The 13162-nt window shown below is 39.7% G+C and overlaps 1 protein-coding gene across 10 annotated transcripts in view; it reads left to right on the top strand.

The window, feature by feature from the left end:
• The window catches only part of auts2a (activator of transcription and developmental regulator AUTS2 a), a 356846-nt gene that overhangs the window by 32001 nt on the left and 311683 nt on the right, over positions 1 to 13162 (top strand). For all 10 annotated transcript variants that reach the window (XM_058086259.1, XM_058086252.1, XM_058086253.1 and 7 more), the window contains exon 3: positions 6956 to 7082. The gene's annotated coding sequence lies outside the window, so the exon portion shown is untranslated. The remainder of the gene's footprint in view (positions 1 to 6955; positions 7083 to 13162) is intronic.

A 13162-nucleotide genomic window follows, 5' to 3' on the forward strand; every position in this document is an offset into this window, starting at 1 on the left:
GCGCGGTGGTTGAGTGGTTAGCGCGCAGACCTCACAGCTAGGAGAACAGAGTTCAATTCCACCCTCGGCCATCTCTTTGTGGAGTTTGCATGTTCTCTCCGTGCATGCGTGGGTTTTCTCCGGGTACTCCGGTTTCCTCCCACATTCCAAAAACATGCTAGGTTAATTAGCGACTCCAAATTGTCCATAGGTATGAATGTGAGTGTGAATGGTTGTTTGTCTATATGTACCCTGTGATTGGCTGGCCACCAGTCCAGGGTGTGCAAGACAGCTGGGATAGGTTCCAGCACCCCGCGACCCTAGTGAGGATAAGTGGTAATAAAATGAATGAATTAATCATTTGGGTGTTAAGTTGCTGTGTGATGAATTTAGTGCTGTTAGTAATGTGTTCTTTGAAAGATGACACAGTGTGTCAGACTGTTGACCTCTTGAGATTGTTTTTCGATGGGTTGCCAATTTTTGACTCCAATTTTTTTGGACTCCAAATTGTCCATAGGTATGAATGTGAGTGTGAATGGTTGTTTGTCTATATGTGCCCTGTGATTGGCTGGCCACCAGTCCAGGGTGTACCCCGCCTCTTGCCCGAAGACAGCTGGGATAGGCTCTAGCACCCACCGCGACCCTAGTGAGCATAAATGGTAGTAAAATGAATGAATGAATCATTTGAGTGTTAAGTTGTTGTGTGATGAATTTAGTGCTGTTAGTAATGTGTTCTTTGAAAGATGACACAGTGTGTCAGACTGTTGACCTCTTGAGATTTTTTTCGATGGGTTGATAATTTTTGGCTCCAATTTTTTTGACTCCAAATTATCCATAGGTATGAATGTGAGTGTGAATGGTTGTTTGTCTACATGTGCCCTGTGATTGGCTGGCCACCCGTCCAGGGTGTACCCCGCCTCTCGCCTGGAGACAGCTGGGATAGGCTCTAGCACCCCCCCCCCGCGACCCGAGTGAGGATAAGTGGTAGTAAAATGAATTAATCATTTGAGTGTTAAGTTGTTGTGTGATGAATTTAGTGCTGTTAGTAATGTGTTCGAGTAATGTGTACGAGGAAAGAAGACAGAAACGAGTATGAATCCGAGCCTTATTTTGAAGGACTATGGGTGATTGTAGTACCAGCTACAGAACGGCCAAAATGTTACCAAAGCTCTGCTACTCCGGTAGCAGCTAAGAGAGTTTGTTTTTTTTACCGCTCTGCTGATCTGATTTTATTCCGAGTGTAGAGAATCAGAGAGACTCTTCTCCGCTACACATTCATCTTGTCAGCCTATTTCTGCTTCCTATTGATTATGTACTACTGTGAGTTCATTGATTTTTCCAGCCGAGCGACTCAAACGAGCAAATAACCGTGATATTAGTGTTGCATTTGTTTAGCGAAAAGCAAGCGTGTGGCGTGGTCAGATTGATAAGGTAATTGCTGGGGGGAAAAAAAAAACGGTCGCAGCGTAGAAACCAAACAATTTAATCATAAATAGATGAAGCGGTTTCAGTGGAAATGGCGTTAGGATTGAGAAACCTGAACTGAAATGTAGAAATATCCCAGAAATATGTTGCAATCTATCCACCGGCTGAAGATTTAGCACAATAAATGTTGATATGTATAAATACAGTAATCCCTCGTTTATCATGGTTGGTTGGTTCCAGACCTGACGATAAGTGAATTTCCGCAAACTAGGATTCAATATTTTTAAAAGGATTTTTTTTTTGTACTTTGATTATTTTAATAACCTGTTTGACTTTCTACATTTTAACATTAGAGCTCTGTAGACATGAAATAATACCCCAGTAGTCGTGTTTACGCTCCTGTTATTCTTTGCTTCCATCACATTTCGCAGGCTATGGGATCTCTGCACGGACATAGCTAGTTTGTTTTTAATTAGTTAGTCTTTGTACCACTTCCACACAGAATGAGAGGAGAACATTTTCAAGTGTTGCAATAAGGAAAAATTTAGTATTATTTTCCGCCAGGGACAACTGTACTAAATATGTTGAAATCTATCCACCGGCTGAAGATTTAGCACACAAAATGTTGAAATGTATAAATACAGTAATCCATCCTTTACCACGATAAGTGAATTTTCAATATTATGAAAATACATTTTTGGTAGTTTGAGTAAAACCTGTTTGACTTTCTACATTTGAACATTATTAGAGCTCTGTAGACATGAAATAATACCCCAGGAGTCGCGTTTACACTCCTGTTATTCTTTGCTTCCATCACATTTCGCAGGCTATGGGATCTCTGCAGGGACATAGCTAGTTTGTTTTTAATGAATCTCTACAGTTTACTTATTCTGAATTTAATATGTTTCAAACAGAGTGGAAAAGAAGGGGGAAAAAAAGCCAAAAAATGTACCACTTCCACACAGAATGCGAGGAGAACCTTTTCCACTCGATTGCAGCCATGCCAGGTTTGGGATATGTAGAATAATAAGTGTTGCAATTGGGAAAAATTTATTATTATTTTCCACCAATAGTGGTGCAATGGGACAACTGTCAGAGAAAATACGAAATTAGGGACATGTGGGAAAAGTCGTAGTAGATTTTGATTGGTTTAAATTGATTGGCGCAAGAATTTAATTGCCCAAACTGTTTTTTTTTAATAAGTTAATAAATTGTGTATATAATCTCAATTTAAATGTTGTACTCACTAATTGTTGAAAATGAATCATTTGAGTGTTAAGTTGCTGTGTGATGAATTTAGTGCTGTTAGTAATGTGTCCTTTGAAAGATGACACAGTGTGACCTCTTGAGATTTTTTCCGATGGGTTGACAATTTTTGACTCCAATTTTTTTTTACTCCAAATTGTCCATAGGTATGAATGCGAGTGTGAATGGTTGTTTGTCTATATGTGCCCTGTGATTGGCTGGCCACCAGTCCAGCGTGGACCCCGCCTCTTGCCCAAAGACAGCTGGGATAGGCTCTAGCACCCACCGCGACCCTTGTGAGGAAAAAGTGGTAGAAAATGAATGTATTTTCCATCAGAGAAAATAGGAAATTAGGGACATGTGGGAAAAGTCCTAGTAGATTTTGATTGGTTTAAATTGATTGGCGCAATAATTTAATTGCCCAAACTGTTTTTTTAATAAGTTAATAAATTGTGTATATAATCTCAATTTAAATGTTGTACTCACTAATTGTTAAAATTACAATTTTAAAGATTCTAAAAGATACTTTAATATACTTCACAACAGTACTTTTTTTTCCAGTAACATCAACCCACTGTTTATTTTGTGCTAATTACTCTGGTAATTAGTTGCTGTGGTAAAACAGATTGAGTACAATAATTGCACAGTAGTCCTTCCAGCATCCTATGAGTTAGTTTGAGTTAATCAATACAATAACACAAATTAGTTTACATTTAGTTCACACATGTAACGTCTCGCCGCACACCCTCCCCGACATATTCCCACACTCGCAACAGTGTAAGTGACACATCAGCAAGCAGCGCTTTGACAGCGAGCGCCAAACAACCTCCTCGTGCAGCTGACACGCGGATGTGACACACAATCACACAATGACTCCTCATTGAGTCGGCAAATCCCCGGAGTTGGAACTGACATCATGTAGTTAGCGTTTCATACGTTTGTCACGGCGACGTGCCATCTGCCAACCAGCGCAGTCGAGTATGAATGGCAGAGCCTGCTATGAATTCCTTGGTTGTCTGACGCAGCCAATGGACCGTCTCGCACAACGACGGCCCACCCGCTGAATTATGGAGACAACAGCTTTTCAATGGCCGCTATGTAAAGTGTGTTTTAGCATCACTTTTAAATTAAATTTGAAACACTTATATGCTAGGACTACGTTAAAAAGCCATAGCATTTCAGTATGTGGAATCAAACTATGGAATGGATTGAGTAAGGACCTCAAACATTGCACAACGATGAGCCAATTCAAGAAACAATACCCATTATGGTACCCAAAACTATGTTACCCATTATGTCATTGTATGGTCATATCACCTCGTACTTTGGTATGTGACAAAAAATGAATAAATTAATAAAAATTAAATAAAATACAAATTTATTAAAATTAAATGAAATACAATTTTATTTAAATTAAATGAAATACAGTTTTATTTAAATTAAATGAAATACAATTTTATTTAAATTAAATGAAATACAATTTTATTTAAATTAAATGAAATACAATTTTATTTAAGTTAAAGTACGATTTTATTGAAGTTAAAGTACGATTTTATTGAAGTTAAAGTACGATTTTATGCGAGCTTAAAGTACGATTTTATGCGAGCTTAATAAAGTACGATTTTATGCGAGCTTAATAAAGTACGATTTTATGCAAGTTAAATAAAGTACGATGTTATGAAATTTAATTTAATTTTAATAAAACATTAATTGGTATGCGACAAACAAATAATAATAAAAATTGAATACAATTACATAAAATTAAATTACATAAAATTAAATAAAATTACATTTAAAAAATTAAATTACATTAGGAAAGCAGGAAGTGAACAAATGTAACAGTTACTGATTGTAAAAGTACCAGATGGAGGGGTAGGATTTAATAAGCTTTGCTTCTTCCTACTCCTTTTGGACATGTGGAACTGTGAACTGATTATATGATGCATTCAATTGTAATCTGATGCATGTTCAAATGAAATTTAAACCATTACCATTACTTCCTGTCAACTTTAATCTGAAAATCTCTGCGGGATTGACAGAGTTTTATCCAATCGAAGACTCTTGGCAGTCTCCCAAGAATTCATATTCATCTGTAGTCACATGCAACTCTTCCAGTTATTAACTTATTCATGCTCAAGAGCTGCCGCCAAGCTTTCTCTCATTTCCTTCGCATTTCAGGGCCTCCTTCTTTTTTCAGATTTGGACGAGTGATTGCTGTGGCACCAATGGAAAAATTAATATCGGTGAAAATATGAAACGGGGGTGAAATGGTTTAAAGGGGAATATGTTTGACTATAAAAGTCCGACATGGGCACCAAGGTTGCTAACTTTGTTGACTTTCAACATATTTTCTCAAAGATTAACTCGCGACTTTTTCTGTTGTCGTTGAAGAGTTTTCTGGTGTTTTGGGGATATAAAAGTGAAAGCACGTATTTTTCTGCGGTTTCTGCTGCTGATCGGTCCGCCGCAACCCAAAAGAGTCAGTTCACAGTCAGCTGCCGTGGCACACCGAGACCATAGTCGAGCTTTACGCATCCATGAATCACACACGGTGAGGGTCTCGCCCTGATTTTCAAAGTTTTAAAGTTATTTTATTTTGACGAAATGATGGCCAATTTGAAACAAACACACCGAGAATCGAGTTTATTTGTAGTCCTGAGTTACTTTTCTTCCTGAGAAGTCGGCGAGAATGAATCATGACAGATAAATTTATCAGAAACTCTGTAAAAATGTCATAATAAACTTAATCACAAAATAAACCGACCAAGGTGAGACAGGAAGTCCAGTCCCAGGTCTGCTTTTATTCGACCGCTAACATTCAATATAGCCACATACTAACTCAGTAACTTTGTACTTGTTGGGAAGATTTAATACAAATAGCATGCTTGGCATTGACATTTTGTGCTTCATTTGTGAGAGTGTGCATGGTGTGTTGCGTAAAGACAACACACCATGAGTTGAGAAACCACTGATCCGCGCTATAAGACGAGACTGACAAACACCCTGAATCTGAGCTGTTTAACTGGACTATCTCCAACCTCACACTGGAAGCCAAAATGCTTGAAGGTGTAAATGCTTCACATATAACGAGCCAAGTCTCCGCCAAGGAAACGTACACATCGCAACGAAACGGCGCTCCTGTCCAAAAAAAATCCTCTATTCCTCCGGCAACCTCTCCGTTTGACACCATCAGTCACCAATTCACCCTTTTCCCCTTGCCTTCAAACCGCTTTAAAAATAACAGGCACTGCTGTCTTCAAATCATACCACTTTAACAACAGACCAGTGTCTCCTGTGGTTTTGCTTCCTGTGTAGTTTTCACCTTCGGTTCAACGATTTGTCTTCATGAAGTTCAATACTACACACATTCATTCATACATCTTCTACCAGCTGTCTTCGAGTGAGAGGCGGGGTACACCCTGGACTGGTGTCCAGCCAATCACAGGGCACATATAGACAAACAACCATTCACACTCACATTCATACCTATGGACAATTTGGAGTCACCAATTAAGCTAGCATGTTTTTTTGGAATGTGGGAGGAAACCGGAGTACCCGGAGAAAATCCACGCATGTACGGGGAAAACATGCAAACCCCACACAGAGATGGTTGAGAGTGGGATTGAACTCGGGTCTCCTAGCTGTGAGCTCTGTGCGCTAACCACTCGACCTCCGTGCAGCCCTTACTCTCGTTATGTCTACTATATTGGGGAATATGAGTGTAAAGTTGACTATAGGGGTGTTAGTTCATGTCTAGAGGGCTCTATTAATGTTCATTCATTCATTTTCTACCGCTTATCCTCACGAGGGTCGCGGGCGTTTGCTGGAGCCTATCCCAGCTGTCTTCGGGCGAGAGGCGGGGTACATTAATACATATGGACAATTTGGAGTCGCTAATTAACCTAACATGTTTTTTTGGAATGTGGGAGGAAACCGGAGTACCCGGGAAAAAACCCACACATGCACGGGGAGAACATGCAAACTCCACACAGAGATGGCCGAGAGTGGGATTGAACTCAGGTCTCCCAGTTGTGAGGTCTGTGCGCTAACCACTTGTCCTCCGTGCAGCCCTACAGATAGTATAAAAAAACTCCACAGTTACCAGAATCCAGAATTCCTGCTGCATGCCTTTTTATTTTACTACAAAAAATAAATGATTACTGTGATTGTGACACTCCTAGTGTGTACCGTATGTGTTTTTTGATTGTATGTCACGTTCGAGGCCAGTGTCATCACGATGTACATATATCTGGGCCCAGCCGCCTGTCAAGAGTGTCTGACGTGTTTTTTTTTTCCAATCTGACAGGTAATCTGGCCAGTAGACACCGTCCGTGGAAAAATGACTCCCAGTTGCTCAGCTTCCCTCCTCGTCTCCTCGCACCTCCCCGACTTTCAGGCCAGGACGAGCAGATCCAGTCACATGGAACCCTCAGGTACACAAACACAAACATGCATACTTTAGCTGTGTTACCGATGGCCGTAACTTAAGAAGAACAAATGTCGTACGTGCATATAAACACAACATGAATGATGATTATGAGTTTGAATCCTCAGGGGGGAAACTTTACCAGACTCGTTGGCGTGAAGGGAAGCAATCCATGTCAAATAAATTGGACAAGGGAGAGATAGTGTTTCTAAATTTACGCTGCAAGAAGCCCAAAGGCGAGCGCAAATTTTACTCTCTAATTATGGAGGGACTCGGAAAACAAACCTTCCGTTAAATACTGCCCGAGGTTGCTTTGTCAGTGAACTAATATCACAAGGAAAAGTATTTAAGGGACTCTTTGTTAGGCGGTGAATGTGATGAAAGTACTACTATATCCCATACTCGACCTGCTTTGGGTACTTTTAAAAGTATTTGGAAAAAATCATAACAAAAAAGACATTGTTAGGGTATGCTAACTAGCTTATCATTGTGGTGTGTTCGTGTGTCGCTCACTGAGTCGCATTGGGGTGAATCGATATATTTCACCCCGGTTTTAGATATGGGCCACATGTGCAATTTCCCAGGGGCGGCATTCTCCCGGGGGGGGGTGGCACAACAAGGATGAGGGCAGGGAAGATTCATATTTCCTTGTGTTCAGGTCAGGCTATGTGTGTCAGATTCCGGCGGGATACCACTGGTCTCCAAACTGCTCGTATGAAGCGGATGAAACCAAAACCAGGTAGAGGCTATGATGGATTATCATCGCCAATCCGCGGCTCTGCCAGGAAGTTTTTACTGTCAGAATAACCAATAGCACACGTTTGTTGTTGTTGTTGTTGGGCAATGCAAGGTTTGTTGTTTTATGACACGTATACAATATTTACGATAATTCTCTTACTGAAGGGGTTCCCAAACTTTATCAACTCAGGGCCCACTTGAAAATCTAAAAAAATGCCCGCGGCACACTTTTGTCCTATAAACGGTACATAAACAAAATGCTGTCACTAGATTCAGGATTTAAGCCCAAACTTTTAATCTGTTGTGTACACACAAGAGAGAAATTTTATAAACAGTACATACACAAAATGCTGTGTTCTCAGAGCACTTTATTTTTATTTTTTATTTGTTTTATTATTTTTATTATTTTTTTATTCTTGTTTTTGTTTATTTTTGTTTTTTTGTTTATTTTGTGTTTTGATTAGTTTTTCATTTTTAAATTTCAAATTTTAATATTTTTATTTTTATTTTTTATATATTTTTATATATTTTTAATATTTTTAATATTTTTAATATTTTTAATATTTGTATTTGTGTATGTATTGTATTTTTAATTTTATTTTAAATTGTGTTTTAAATTTGTTTACATTAAAAAAAATTTTTTTTAATTTAAAAAAAATAAATAATTTTTTTTTAAATTTTATTTTTAATTTAATTTAAATTTTATTTTTAATTATTATTATCAGATTCAGGATTTAAGCCCAAACTTTTCATCTATGGCGCACACACCAGACGAAAATAATTCTCATAATTTTACATAACTAGCATGATGACCAGAGAGCTAGGTATAAGGTTACTAAAATATTGTGACAGGTCAATAACACTCAATAGGTTATTACTTAGGCCTATAAATATATATATTTTTAAAAATATTTTACAATAAAATTTTTAAAATAATTTTTGCAAAAATTAATCATATTTTTACGGACCTCTCATGGCCCACCTGCAGTACCACCAGTGGGCCGCGGCCCACACTTTGGGAATCACTGCTCTACTGTATTGGAGAATCATCGGCCAGCAGTTTTATTCTATAAAACTAGTTTCTAGTTTTATAATAATTCATTATGTTTAACAGATGAATGTACACGCTGTACACAATGTACTGTCACACGCCTCGTACATGTCGAGTTGGAGTTCAATTCCATCACACAATTACCGCAATAGATGAAATCACTTGCATTAAACACGCAGAATTTGCAGTGAGGACATTCCAACATACGGAGCAATTTCTTTCCCACACAATAAATCCCAATTTAACATTCAGGAGAGGCGTGGAAGGAATATCGGCAGTTGGCAAGATGGCTTCTCCTCCTCCTCCTGCTGCTGCTGCTGCGTGTCTTTTATTGTCAAGCAGCCTCTCTGAGCCACAGGTTTAATCCATCTGAACATTTATAAAGAAGTCATTACCAAATGGGGGCTCCAGCCCAAGCTTTTCTCAATCTCTTCAGCTGTGCTCTGTTAAAGGCTTCTTGTTGCAGAGTGGATGGCCGTCATATGTCGACACACACACACACACACACTTGCCAACGCAACAGCCTCTTCTGGCTGTCTGTCTGCAGCAGGTTGTTGAATTCATGTAGACCAGGGGTCTCAAACTCAATTTACTTGGGGGCCACTGGAGCTTGGGTCTGGGTGAGACTGGGCCGCATCAGGTTTTCCAAAAAACCCCGAAAAAACGCATTTATTAAAAACAGAAAAATGAATAAACTTTGCTTTGGTTTCGATTTTCTACAAGAAAAGCTCTGATAAAACATTCCACTGTTCTCAAATATCTTACTTTTTATTTTTCTACACAAAATAAGATGAAAAATAAACAAATCAAGAATAAAGAAAATCAATCAATCAGTAATAAATAAATATAATAATAATAACACCAAATAATAAAAACTTAAGAAACCACATATAGTTGGTGGGTAGACAAATTATTTTTTTCAGATTAAAATGAACAAAGCATTATTAGAGCCCTGTAGACATGACAGAACACGACTATAGTCACATTTATACTCTTTTTATTTACAACATATTGCGCAACTGCAGGCTCTTGAGACACATGCTAACTCGCAAACTAGAGAGCTAGCGACCTAAACGGTAGCCTTCAAGTTATTTCCTTTTAAACTTAAATAGCCAAAAACTTACCACTTCCACAAGGATAGGGAGGATAACTATTAACAGTTATTTAACCTTTAACATGAACATGAATCAAACGTAATAATTTTTTCTGGGTACATGATACCATACAGCATCCATATCAAACTTGCGCGGGCCGCACTAACATTAAACTTTCATATCAAGGCAGGGGCCTCAAACTAGTGCCGCGGGCCGCGTGTTTGAGACCCCTGATGTAGACAATTCCAACACAGAGGTAAAAAAAAAAAAAATTCCCCACTTTACATTTGCAATGTTAGATTTCATACTGAACAAAATGGGAAGAAGATGTAGCAAATGAGAAGAAAGCCAAATTGAAGTGGTTCCAGGTGGTGCAATGTGATTTTAACAGAAGGGGGAATAAGTAGATGTATTATGAAATCATAAAAGATTCATTATAGCCGCCAAGCAGGAAATGGAATGGAGGGGGGGGGGGTGCTTGTTCCGTGTGCGTGAATGTGCTAATCAAACACCGCAGACAGTAGGATGGGGAACTGGAATAGAATGAGGCTAAGTGGGTTTGTGTTTCTGTCCTGCAGGGAATGTGTAAATATTTCAATTTCGTAATTGTGGCGTTGAGGGGGAATCTGGCAACGTTTTGCCATCTTGTCAAATCTTTTATCTGACGACACGGTCACGGTTTGATTCCGTATTCATGTGCACAGTCTGACACACTGTGTCATCTTTTAAAGAACACATTATCAACAGCACTAAATTCATCACACAACAACTTAACACTCAAATGAGTGTTTCATTCATTCATTTTACTACCACCTATCCTCACGAGGGTTGCGGGGATGCTGGAGCCTATCCCAGCTGTCTTTGGGCGAGAGGCGGGGTACACCCTGGACTGTTGGCCAGCCAATCACAGGGCACATACGTAAACACAAACAACCATTCACACTCACATTCATACCTATGGACAATTTGGAGTCGTTAATTAACCTACGCATGCACGGGGAGAACATGCAAACTCCACACAGAGATGGCCAATGGTGGAATTGAACCCTGGTCTCCTAGCTGTGAGGTCTGCACTCCCATAGAGCAGCTACACGCAATAAACCACATAGAAATCCTCTTCACCTCTTCCTGTAGTGGTTCAGTGGATTTCCTTCCCACCTAATTTACTCCATTCCCCGGCCCTACACTCCCGGTCACACTCCCAAGCGTTTCCGAGGACTTCCGGAAAGCTGCCGTACCCTTTTTGTTACACAAAATGAACAGGATACCGATATATTGTTACTTACAGCTTTCTCTTGTAGGTCAGAAAACAGGAAAACCAAATGAGTCCTTTTTTTTTTAAGCTGAAAACTTACCACTTCCACATGGAATTGGAGGAGAACATGCCATGAATGACTTCATGATTTTTTTTGCAGGCTTTTTTACAGCTCTGTGATTGGCCAGCAAATTGTAATCACTGACCCGTAGTTGAGATCTTTAAGTTCCCGGGATCGGTAATGTCTCAGGATCTGAAGTGGAAGGCTAACATCGACACCAATCCGGATGGATGGATGGATGTACTTCCTGCGGCTGCCGAGGGGAAGTACGGCTGATGAGGCAGTTTTACACAGCGGCGGTTGAATCAGTCGCGCGTTCACCCGCCATCGTCTGGCTTTTGTGCTGATAGCAAAGGGGACAAAATCAGACGGTTCAAGGGTCATCGGCGCCCTCCTAGCAGGCAGTCTTACGGATTTGCGAGGTGATGTTGACTTCCTACACAGCCAACCTGTTGCTAATACGGTATTGTGTACTGAAGTCTCACCATCTATCGAGAAAAAAAAAATGAATTCTGTGTTGTATCATGCACGGCAACATAAGATGTTTCTAATTCTCATGCGTTTGCCACAAAAGCACAATTCAGGACTCGTCATTGTGTTTGTGATATTGAAAGCGACAGGCTTGTGGTTATTCCGTCACCGTGGGCTGAAACAAACAAATCATGATTAAAACTGTCGCTCCCTCAAGGTGTGCGGCTTGACGGGGGGGATATTGTCCCCCACCCCCTCCGAACGCAGTCGGAGCTCTTACAGCTGCTCTCCCAAGCGGCTCGTTGATTCCCCAAGTTCCCTTGAGCAATGTTGCGTTCAAAACACCTTTTATACAAAGCTGTACGACTTGTAAACAACACAAAGCTGTCGATGCGTAATGTCATTACGTGTTAATCTGTACATATACTGGATATAATCCTTTCTTTAAATATAATACAGCAAAAATGGGCATATTTCAGACTTGGTGTGTCATGCTGATTAATCATGATTAATTCATTTGGAAACTGTGATTAACTGTGATCAAGTTAAAGCTGTACAGTATAGATACATGAATACATATCATCACTCCCTCTAGTATTTAAAATCGTGTGGACGGTGATCGAGTGGTTAGCGCACAGGCCTCACAGCTAGGAGACCCGAGTTCAATTCCACCCTCGGCCATCTCTATGTTGAGTTCTTATGTCCGGTTTCCTCCCCCATTCCAAAAACATGCTAGGTTCATTGGTGACTCCAAATTGTCCATAGGTATGAATGTGAGTGTGAATGGTTGTTTGTCTGTATCTGCCCTGTGATTGGCTGGCTACCAGTCCAGGGTGTCCAAAGCTGTCGATGCGTAATGTCATTACGTGTTAATCTGTACGTATACTGGATATAATCCTTTCTTTAAATATAATACAGCAAAAATGGGCATATTTCAGACTTGGTGTGTCATGCTGATTAATCATGATTAATTCATTTGGAAACTGTGATTAACTGTGATCAAGTTCAATCTGTACAGTACAGATACATGCATACATAGCATCACTCCCTCTAGTATTTAAAATCGGGTGGACGGTGATCGAGTGGTTAGCGCGCAGGCCTCACAGCTAGGAGACCCGAGTTCAATTCCACACTCTGCCATCTCTATGTGGAGTTCCTATGTCCGGTTTCCTCCCCCATTCCAAAAACATGCTAGATCCAAATTGTCCATAGGTATGAATGACACGTATTTTCTTGCAGGCCATTCATATTGTCTGTCAAACATTTGCAGCATTTCTTGAAATGATTTTTTTTTAATTTTTAGACTGTTAGCCACTGGTTAATTGGCGACTCCAAATTGTCCATAGGTATGAATGTGAGTGTGAATGGTTGTTTGTCTATATGTGCCCTGTGATTGGCTGGCCACCAGTCCAGGGTG

This window comes from Doryrhamphus excisus, chromosome 11 (assembly GCF_030265055.1).
Source record: "Doryrhamphus excisus isolate RoL2022-K1 chromosome 11, RoL_Dexc_1.0, whole genome shotgun sequence".
NCBI classification, from domain to species: domain Eukaryota; kingdom Metazoa; phylum Chordata; class Actinopteri; order Syngnathiformes; family Syngnathidae; genus Doryrhamphus; species Doryrhamphus excisus.